This window comes from Balaenoptera borealis (assembly GCF_965194805.1).
Source record: "Balaenoptera borealis genome assembly, chromosome: 2".
Lineage (NCBI taxonomy): Eukaryota > Metazoa > Chordata > Mammalia > Artiodactyla > Balaenopteridae > Balaenoptera > Balaenoptera borealis.
In genome coordinates, this window is record NC_138867.1 from 25614325 (window position 1) to 25624951 (window position 10627).

Here is a 10627-nt window from a genome sequence, read left to right on the forward strand (position 1 = left end):
GTTAGCAGAGTATTAAGTAAAACCCAGCTTAAACTAGCTATTGAACTAGAAAATTTGTTCTGTAACCATGAGAATATTGCATATAAAAATGTTTTGGATATGGCCAATCCTGTTTTATGAGAAAAATTGTTTTCTAATGTTAATTATATTACTGCTTATTATGCCCTAAATGTGAATAATAAGTTGCTGCAAGTTAAAAACAAATAAGAATAGCATTGCAAAAAGCATTTGTTACGCAACTTAAAATTATTATAAGGAAAACAAAGTATCAAAGAAAATTCAAATATTCTGATAAAAGTCAGAAAAGTTAAGAGAAATAAGAATACTATTTAACTAAAAATAAGAGTTTAATTGACCATACCTATAAAAAATATTTAAATCTACTAACAATGATTTTTTTCAGTAAAAGAGACCTTTCAATGTAGTAAAGTCTAGTGAAGTTTTATTCCTGGATGACAAAAATAACAATACAAAAGTTTTAAAAATAGGAAAAGAGAAAATATTTCATTTTAAAAAATGAAATACTTAGAACTATTGTGAAGTCTTTCTGGCAAAAATAAATATAAGTAAATTTGGATTCAAACAGAACAGGAACATTAAAATACCAAGAAGGTCTGGATTCTTATGAAAAATAAATGAAATAAATGAAGGTGTCCTGGAGGATTCATCCACTGATACTATACTTAGAATGAATGCACAGCCAAAACCAGGTTCCATCAGGGCTCAAAGAGAGTAAGTTAATCACTTTAAAAAAACATTCTTACACATAAAAATTTGCTACACATAGAAAATTAAAATGTGACCTGGGAAAAAGGGAAGGTTGTGGAGAAAAATGAAAAATATTTAGCTTGCAGATGCTAACACAACAAAACACAGATAACACCAAATAATCAAACAAAAAGACTTGTGAGCCACAAGCCTAGGTTTTGAGCCACTTGCACACATAGCTGTGTTGAATTGACTTATTATGTCAAATTTGTATGCCAAAAATTTACTGGACATATAAGTAAAGGAAAGAAGAACAAAAAGATTCATTGATGAAGATATTTAAAGCAGCATGACTATATATTTCAAAGGATATTAAAAGTGTATGGGTTACATTAAATATATCCAATCTAGAAATTGATCAAAAGAAGACTCAGCAAAGTTTTATTCTGGAAATGGCAGACTGGCTGGATTAAACTTGTTTTTCTCCAGAAAAATATAAAGTCTAAATTAAGTATACATTTAAAAAAAAGCTGAAAGTGTTGAGCAAAAATCAGTGCAAAGCAGTATACTTGAAAATAATAGAGGCAAATTGGATCAGGCAATTATTCACCCAGGCTTCTCTGAGGGGTATTTCTTGGTCTGAAGTGCAGAGAGATGAAGCCCAAATAGAAATAGTCAGTCTTTCCATGCAAAGGAGGCAAAGATCAGATTCCAGGACAACTATAGTGGTTTGAAATTGGAAATCAGGTACCAGACAGGGGAAGTCATTAAAAGGAAACCCCAGAAAACTGTGTGAAAAATTTCCTTGGACTTTGGATTTTTTTTCCTGGTTTTTTGGATTGTATGTGCACATGGACTTGAAGAGATTGGTAGGTAACTGTTGCTGGGAGGCACACAGCTGAGTGGAGATTTCAACAGTTACACATGGTGTGGGATAGAGGTTGGACCCAGCCAGAATAAAGAGTCCTCAAACACCCTACACACTTACTTGAGAGTGCAACCAGGTCACACCCTAAAGCAAAACATATTTCCCATGAGTGATTAAAAAAATCAAAACAAACCAAACAAACCAAGAAAGCCTTCTGTAGCTCCTTGATAACAAGAACTATAACCAGGCATTGGGAAGATTAATTAGAACTGCCAGTAATTAAACTATCTACCAGAAAAAAGAAACCAAAACACTTTTTAGGAAAACCTTTACAATATATTTTCAACAATTTTGAATTGTTGAAATCATTTTTACAATATTCTGAAAAATCAGATAAAAGTGATATAAAAAGATAAAGTAATTAACATACATAGAGCCAGTGATAATCTAGACATCGGAATTAGCAAAAAAAGACTTTAAAAGAAGGAAAGATGAGCAAAAAGCATAAGATGGGGTATATCAAAAAAGAAGTGAAATATATATAAACACAACAAAAAGAAATTAATAAAGAATTAGCCGATATAACAACAAAATGGACATAGTAGGAGAAAAGTCCAGAGAAATTGATGACTAGTCAAAAGAGAAAATTTTAAAAATAAAGAAAAAATAATAACCTTTATTGGGTTTTTATTCCATACAGGACAAGTATACTATCTTGATCAATAAAATATGTTTATTTTTGTATCTTCAGGGAAGACAGGAATCTTATTGTGTTTAGATTCAGGCTCTATTTACTCTATTTTCCTCTACCATATGCTTATCTACTCTCTCCGTTAGTTTTCTCATCCATAAAATGGTAAAAATAGTAACTAATTAATGTATTTGTTGGGGGACCATCACTTAACATACATAAACATATTAAAAACTCTGGTTACCATGTAATAATACATTTTATTGTTATTATTTTTATTATGCTCTGGCTTCTGCTTTCTGCATACTACTACATATACAATATTGAACATAGATAATATGTCTTACATGAAATTTTATTTCCAAAGTAAAATTATTTTCTGGGTACTTTTCTACACTGTTGTTACTTAAAGGTCTCAATATTCATGGAGTTAAAACATTCTATTTATAGCAAAGTCAACCTGTATGTCTGTGGATTACAAGGCAAAGTTAAGTGAAAATTTAAGATAAAATTCACACAGTATTCTAAGTTGCCTTTGGCTTTTTGGGAGTATTAACTACTGTAATAAATGTGTGATTTAACTCTGCTCTGTCACTGAGAAACATAGCTACACCTTATTCAGTTTTCTATCTTAGCATTTATAGCATGATTTTCTCCCCTTTTTAGAATGCCGTATGCTGAATGAAGTCATTAATTTTACATGTTTTTCTATCCTGATCACTTTATTCCAACATATCCTAATAAATGTCTATTGAAAGAGTGTATGAATTAATGAATGAATTAAGCTTTAAAAGAGATAAAGTCAAAATGAAAAACCAAGACATTTTCGCAGTTGCTGGCCAGAATTATGTCTTATATGTTTGAAGAAACTTCAAAAAGTTTTTCATCCAGCCATCTTACCTTAATCTTTTGTAGTGAAAAAATGGAAATCTCAACTCATCACACTAATTTCCTTAAGAATTACTAACGGAGGTCCTATCACTATATACATAAGGTATTATGTTAAGTGCTTTTCTAATTAAATGTTGAGAAATCTCTTCTGCCCTTAAGGCAGATTTGAGAGGCTGCAAATGAAAAACTGTTTTCTAACCTAAGAAGACCTGGGCTCTTTACATTTCTTTCATATTACAAATATAAAACAACCACTTTCTCTAGCCCTTCTCTTTGTTGCAGTTGTCATATTCTACCTGCAGATTCCCTAGTCAAACTGAAATATTCATTATGTACAATATCCATTTTTCAAGTTTCCTGGTAATAGTTTTACCAACTGCTTGGCTACTGCATAACACAGGTTACCATCTTACCATCACCCAATTACATCTTCCTCACTTCGTTGCAGCCTTCACTAGTGATAGACTTTCCATTTGTTCAGCCTCTGCCCACTGAAGGTCATGGTCAGTGCCATATCTTATAGCATTCCGATATGGTAGCATCCCAAACTTGAACAATTTCTGAATCATGTAGCTGTTGCTGTAAAACAAACTTGCCCAAACCTCAGTTTAAAAAAATGATGACTTTTATTTTGTACTAAACTGTAGGTAAATTGGAAAGTTTTCCGTCTGAGATTATGTGGAGGGGATTCTCGCAGTCTGAATAGGGACCATTCTAGGCCAGTCAGCCTGCCAACAGAGAACCCCTACCAGATGAGCGGAACCACTTACCTGACCCAGAGTTAACTGCCAACTTGGAGGAGAACTCCTGTAGACTTGTTAGCAATTGTTAGAGGTTATTATTTTAAACTACTGACATTTAAGATAGTTTCTTAATGCAGCAATACCTAAATAATTTATCCCTTCACATTGAAATATTTTGAAAAGATTTTTCATCTTAAAAAAGTCCCTGAAATTATAAGCTATAGTATAATGCAAAAAAGCAGAGGAGGCCTGTAATGAATATTCAGTTGGTGAATGTGTTGGCCAATCAGTAGTACTGAGAGTAGTTTAGGGCAAGAAAATAAAAGCATAGTTTAATATTCAATACCTTATATAAAGTATAGAAAAAGCATTTTACCAGATGCTTAAATGTTAAACAGAATTTTGATGAAAGGTCAAATCCAATTATTAATAAAATAGCAATAGATATATAATTTAATAACATAATATTATTGCAGTTAACATACTGACATATTTCTTTCCAGGCCTTTTCTATGCATTTTTAATATATAATTGAAACGAAAATCTTCACAAGGATAGGCAAGCTAGAAACTATTATTTACTATTAAACATAAATAAAGAGTTCATTATGTTTAATAAACCTATATATAAAATGAAGAAACAGAAAACAACACGTTTCCAAACAAATAATTAATGTAAAAGGTGTGTATACTCTGGATACTGCTTTCTCTTTAATACTTAAAATTCTGCCTGACACACAATAGCTCAATACCTTTTCAGTTGAATGAATGACGAAATTATAAGAAATTCAAAACAAAACAAAACTGAAGTACTGCCTTTTTTTTTCTGGGGAGATGGTTAAAGATGGACATTGAATTCTACCTAGTATTTTCAAGAATGTAAGAAAAAGACACCATTTTCAAATACCATTGTTAAGCAATTTGTCAATTTTTTTTCAAAGTTCAAAATGTGCTTTCATGAGGAATCTAGGAAAATATCACTGGGGCTTTGATGACTAGCACGATAGGGAGAATTCAAACAACAAAATATCCCATGAAAGTGAGGCTGTGGACAAAGACCCTTGATGCATAAGGAACCTCGGTATGTTTCTAGGAAGGCATAAAAAAGAACATAGACTCAACAAATTAAACATAAAAAAATAAAGATATTCTAATGACTCAGGCAAGATTCTTTACATATGTCAGACATTTAGCAAAACTCTCTGAGTCTTTCAAGGCAGAGGGTACTTTTGGGATGCACTGTCATTGTTTACTTTCCAGGCCAAAGAATAATTAGGCTGAGTTTAGTTTACAGTTTAATTATCATTTTGGAAATTTTTATAATTGTAATTTGAAAGCTATATATCTTATTTCACTATAATCATCTGTACACTTTGTTACAATATATAAAATAGTTAGAACTCAATTAAAATGAAGACAGATTTATTACTACTAAATATAGTGATGCAATTTTCACTAAAATTTCTACTGGTACGTTTCCCAGAAAGGATTAAAAGGATCTTTAGATTATTAATAACACACATGCTGAATAGAATTATCTGACTGAAATTTGATGAATATCATGCATCTAATTTTGAACAAGTCAAATTAAATTTGACTACAATGAATCCTTTTAAGTTACCTTCAAGTGTGTTTTATTCATGAAGTTGCACATCTTGAAAATTACAAAAAATATAATGTACTTGCAAATTCTATGCTTCTGCGTGCAGAATAGCAAGACAACCAAGAAATTAAATCATGGAAGAAAAAACACTGCATTTGTTACTTGATAAAATCTTAAATTATTATCATAATGCAAAAATAACTTTAAGAGAACAATGTCTTAATTGGTTTGTGACAATCAAATCCAAACAGGATATCTCTATAACAGTTCCATCTACCAGGCAAATGTGGCTTATACAATGTAGTTCTTCATAAAAATCATCATTTAGTGTACAGCTGGCCACAGTTATCTATTGCAGGAAAATTGTCCCTTTCACTAGCATTTATTAAGAACCTATTTACATGTGACATTTTGTTCTTGGTGTTACAAAACTGCTTGATGAAAATAATAGAAGGTTTCAAATGTTGCTGTTTTCCCCTGTGCAGCCATTGAAGGTAATTAATATTTTAGCTAGACTGAACTAAGCCATAAAGTCATGGATAAAAGCGTTTTTATTTTTGCTTTGCTCCTTATAAAATATGTTTATTGGAGGAGAAAACACAGGAAGTGCACAAACGTATAAAGAATAAAATCCACCGTACCCCTGTCATCCAGCAGCAGCCATAGTTAATAAGTTTCCAAAGTTTTGCTTTTTCCTGTTCATTTTAATATACGGGATTTTTGTGAATATCAGTCATAGCTATGTCCCATATGTAGCTGATATTCCTAACGTACTTTGATGTAAGATAGATTTCTAGAGGTGAATGTATAGTGTTAAATTCACGAGGCTGTGTAGCATGGAGCTGAGGAAACAGTCAGCAGGCGTGTGATTCTGGGTTCTGTCCCCACCAGCTGAGTAAACAAATCACTCAATCTCTCTCTATCTTCATTTCTGTATCTGTAAAATGGGAATAAAAATAGTTCCTACCTCACAGACTTGTTACAAGGATGAAACTAATTCATGAAAAACTCTTGGAATATAAATTAAATCAAGAGATGTTAGTTACTTTTTTCAGGCTCTTATTATATATTCTCAAACAGCTTTCCAGAAACAGTGGACATCCTTTTTAGAAGTCAGCTCTCCAGTAACAAGTGGGTTCACATACACACACACACACAAACACATATAGTATTTAGTGTATATAGTTATGTGTATATAATAAATTAAAATAATGAAACTTAAAAATACCAAAATCATAACTTTTTTAACATCATAAAATAGTCCTGAAACAGAGAAACTGGAAAAGATAACCAAATATGAAGCTTAAAGAACGCTACGTATGACTAAACATAATGAGTCAGAATGTCTGTCCTTTACTCTCCCTATATTTCTAAATAAACCATAATTATATCTACATGATTTTAAATCAAGTCATCCTAACTCCTCCCCAGAGATGTCTACCCATTCGTCTGCATCAGTGCAAATTCACACCACCCAAGTATTAGAAGCTCCAGTGATTTAGAAAGTGGGCATAGAGGGAACTTACCTCAACATAATAAAGGCCATGTATGACAAACCCACAGCTAACATCATTCTCAACGGTGAAAAGCTGAAAGCATTCCCTCTAAGATCAGGAACAAGACAAGGATGTCCACCGTAACCACTTTTATTGAACATAGTTTTGGAAGTCCTACCCGCAGCGATCAGAGAAGAAAAAGAAATAAAAGGAATCCAAATTGGGAAAGAAGGAGTAAAATTGTCACTGTTTGCAGATGACGTGTTACTGTACGTAGAAAATCCTAAAGATGCTACCATAAAACTACTAGAGCTCATCAGTGAATTCAGTAAAGCTGTAGGATACAAAATTAATACACAGAAATCTCTTGTATTCCTATACACTAACAACAAAAGATCAGAAAGAGAAATTAAATTTATACTATCCTGAAATAGTCTTAACACTTTATGCCATTACGCATGGACCTCACTCTCCATTAAGCATGGACCTTATTATCCATTATGCTACTCTCTTATATATAGAGTAACGTGGCCTTCCCCTTGTTGCTGTCAGAGGCACGCTGGGCCCTAGTGCCCTACAGGCAGAACAGTGTGTTGACATGCACATCTTCATGAAGAGCTTTGCAGAGAAAATGTACCCAAACCACACTCTCTCTCTTTCCTCCCACTCGTTGTCATTGTCACTTTTTTATCACCCATCATAGAAACTTTTCCTCTCTTGGCTGAAGATTCAGTCTCTCACACCACCATTTAGAACTGCAACAAGATTGCCCACAACACCTCATTTATCTCCAGAACACCAAAGTTTGGAAATGCCTCAACTGGGGAAACATTGAAGCCCATTGAGCTGCAATGGGGCTACATGAGGGTGTATATTATCACTGAAAAAGAGTCCTCTAAAACGTATTCACCCACACATACTGTCTGGCTTCTGGCTTCATAAGTTTTCAATACACTATATTATATGTGCCACTTAAACGGCATTGTTTAAACAAGTGTGCAAATTCGCAATATGTGTTGCAGTCCATCTATCCTTTGTCCACAATATTCACTGCTATATCGTTAGGGTTTCTTGAGGTTTCTGTACAGCAGATCTGGCTATAACCTATCACACCACTAATTTGTTTTTCTATAAAAGAACTATTGTTAGATTAATAAGACTTCTAGATTTACTAGCCTATAAATAACATTTTTTTTTTGTCTAGAATTTTGGATTTTTATAGAGTCATATTTTGCCTAGTTTTAGTGAAATATCTTAAAATTATGAAGAATATGATCATTTTGTTATTCTGCCTGATAAATATAGGCATCCCTATAGAAATCCAGTTCAGTCTAGTTTAACTTTCCTTAGATTATTTTAGGTCATGACACCTTTTGTACGCAAAATAGAGATTTCCTACTATGAACTCCTTTCATTTAATTTTATTGATGTAAATCTAGTGAAGTTTCCAGACTTATGAGGCAGAGAGAAATAATTTTTTATGTCCTATTTTTGAATGATTTTCCCTTGGTTGAGGAGCTTACCAAAAATGTAAAACTAAACAATAAAAGAATGGCAAGTACAAGTAGCAATTTCTGGTACACCTGATGGATAGATTCTAGTTTGGGTATTAAAAATACTAAATCAACAAGGCTCACAGTCATGAGGAAGATGCCAAAATTCATGCGTGGGTCATTAAGTTTAATTATTTTAGTGATGAAAGGAATGGAATATATTGATTTAGAGTATATAAAGTATTCTTTACGACAGTACCCCAACTTTAAAAGGTACTTTCCCCCACAAGTGGCACTATCGTTGATTCTTCAAGAGGCCATTTTTCATTCTATAGATCCAGGTGTCTCTGATGTATAAGTTAAAATAATAACCATTTAACCCATGGGAATTAACATGTTGCTTTACATTTGCCTTATGAATTCCACTTTTTGTTCATATGTGAAATACCACAGAAGGTGAGACTACAAGTAGCAATTCATGAAAGTAAGAAAAATTTAAATCTAGAATACATATGCTATCCAGCAGAACAGATCATTGTTCATCCTCTCATCTCCTACTTGTATGCTGGAATCTACCCAATGCCATCAACTTGCTATAAAGAAAGTGACTAGCCCTTTCAGGTGATGGGATGATAGAGTGGGTTCCACATTGGACGCTCAGAATAGGCAATTCCCAGGCCAGACTTTATAGAGGGAAGTACATGATATTTAGTATTTAGAATCAATCTTTCAGCAATTCTCTGCACACTGTTCATGGGCCCATTGATCAAATCCTTGAATCATGAAAGGTAGAAGCTGATTGACATCCACAGGACAGATTGTTAAGAATCTCTTCTGCAGTAGGGCCTTTGGAAAGCATTTACATGGGTGATGGAAAAGGTAGTCTCATGTTCACAGGTTTTCTACCCCTACTCAGGCACAGAAGAACGGGCCTTGAACTCGTAACTCTTCCTTACATAGACCTAAAGCCTTCACAGCCCATCCTGGGTTTATCCCCTGGTGTGGGAATATCTTTTCCTTCTTCAGACTCAATGTGTACGCCTTTGTTCTGCTTAAGCATGTGCATCATATGGCACCTGGTCAACCCCAGGTTATATCTGTTCCTGGTAGGGAGGGAATAGCGTCCTTTGTTTACAGCATGATGGGGTGCATGCAGACTATGGCCTTGCCTTTGCCACAGGATGACACACTGGCCATAGGGGACCAGCACCCACAACTGAAGCTTTCAAGAAGACCATCCACATATAACTTCTTAAAACCCACGTTCATATTTTTATTTAGTCCCAGACTATTTCTGTAAATAACTGCCAAAATATTACCATTTTATAGTCTATATTCAGATCATTTATCCTTGATTTAAAAGAGGAGGGGAATGAAATAAACTGTTTAATGTCCTACCTGCTAGGAATATTTCCTTTCTTTACTTTCTTTCTGGGTCAGCCCTTAGTGAACTAAGACACCTTGCAAGTCCATTTCCAGCTTGCATGAACCTATTGGGCAAGCTGCCTGTAATACACTCAGCTCTCTATTAACTTTTTTCAAAAGAAAATTTATGATTTTACGTAACAGGAAAAACTCTATCTCTTCTAAACCACTTATGTATATTTTATATCCCTGAATACATTTTCCTTCTAGCACCTATCATTGATGCAAATTTACATTTAATTACATGCTCATTTTATGGATAACAAGGCTTCTCACTAGTCTAAGGTTCCTTAGGGCAGGGATGGGTTTGGTTTATTTTACTATTGACTCTCTTGCACAAAATACTTAGCAGGGATCAACTCACATTGTCTATGAAAAAAATCATGAGTATACTAAGCTTTATTAGAAAGCAAATGATCAGCATGCACGGGAAAAAAATCGCTATTTTTTTCTCTTAACATTTCTTTCATTTATAGAATACTCTAACTTGAAAGTTGAAAAGGGTCATCATACAAGTTGCTTAGAGATAATTTTTATAATGTGTTCTGATAAAACTGCTAACCTTTCCCCTTCTTAAACCCTTGCAAATTTTCAGCCATAGAATCTTAATTTTGTAGAATTTTTTTTACAAAAGCTTGTCTTTAATGACAGGACTTCGTTTTTCGTATTTACAAAAAATTTAGTATACTTTTTAAATTATGTAAAAATTG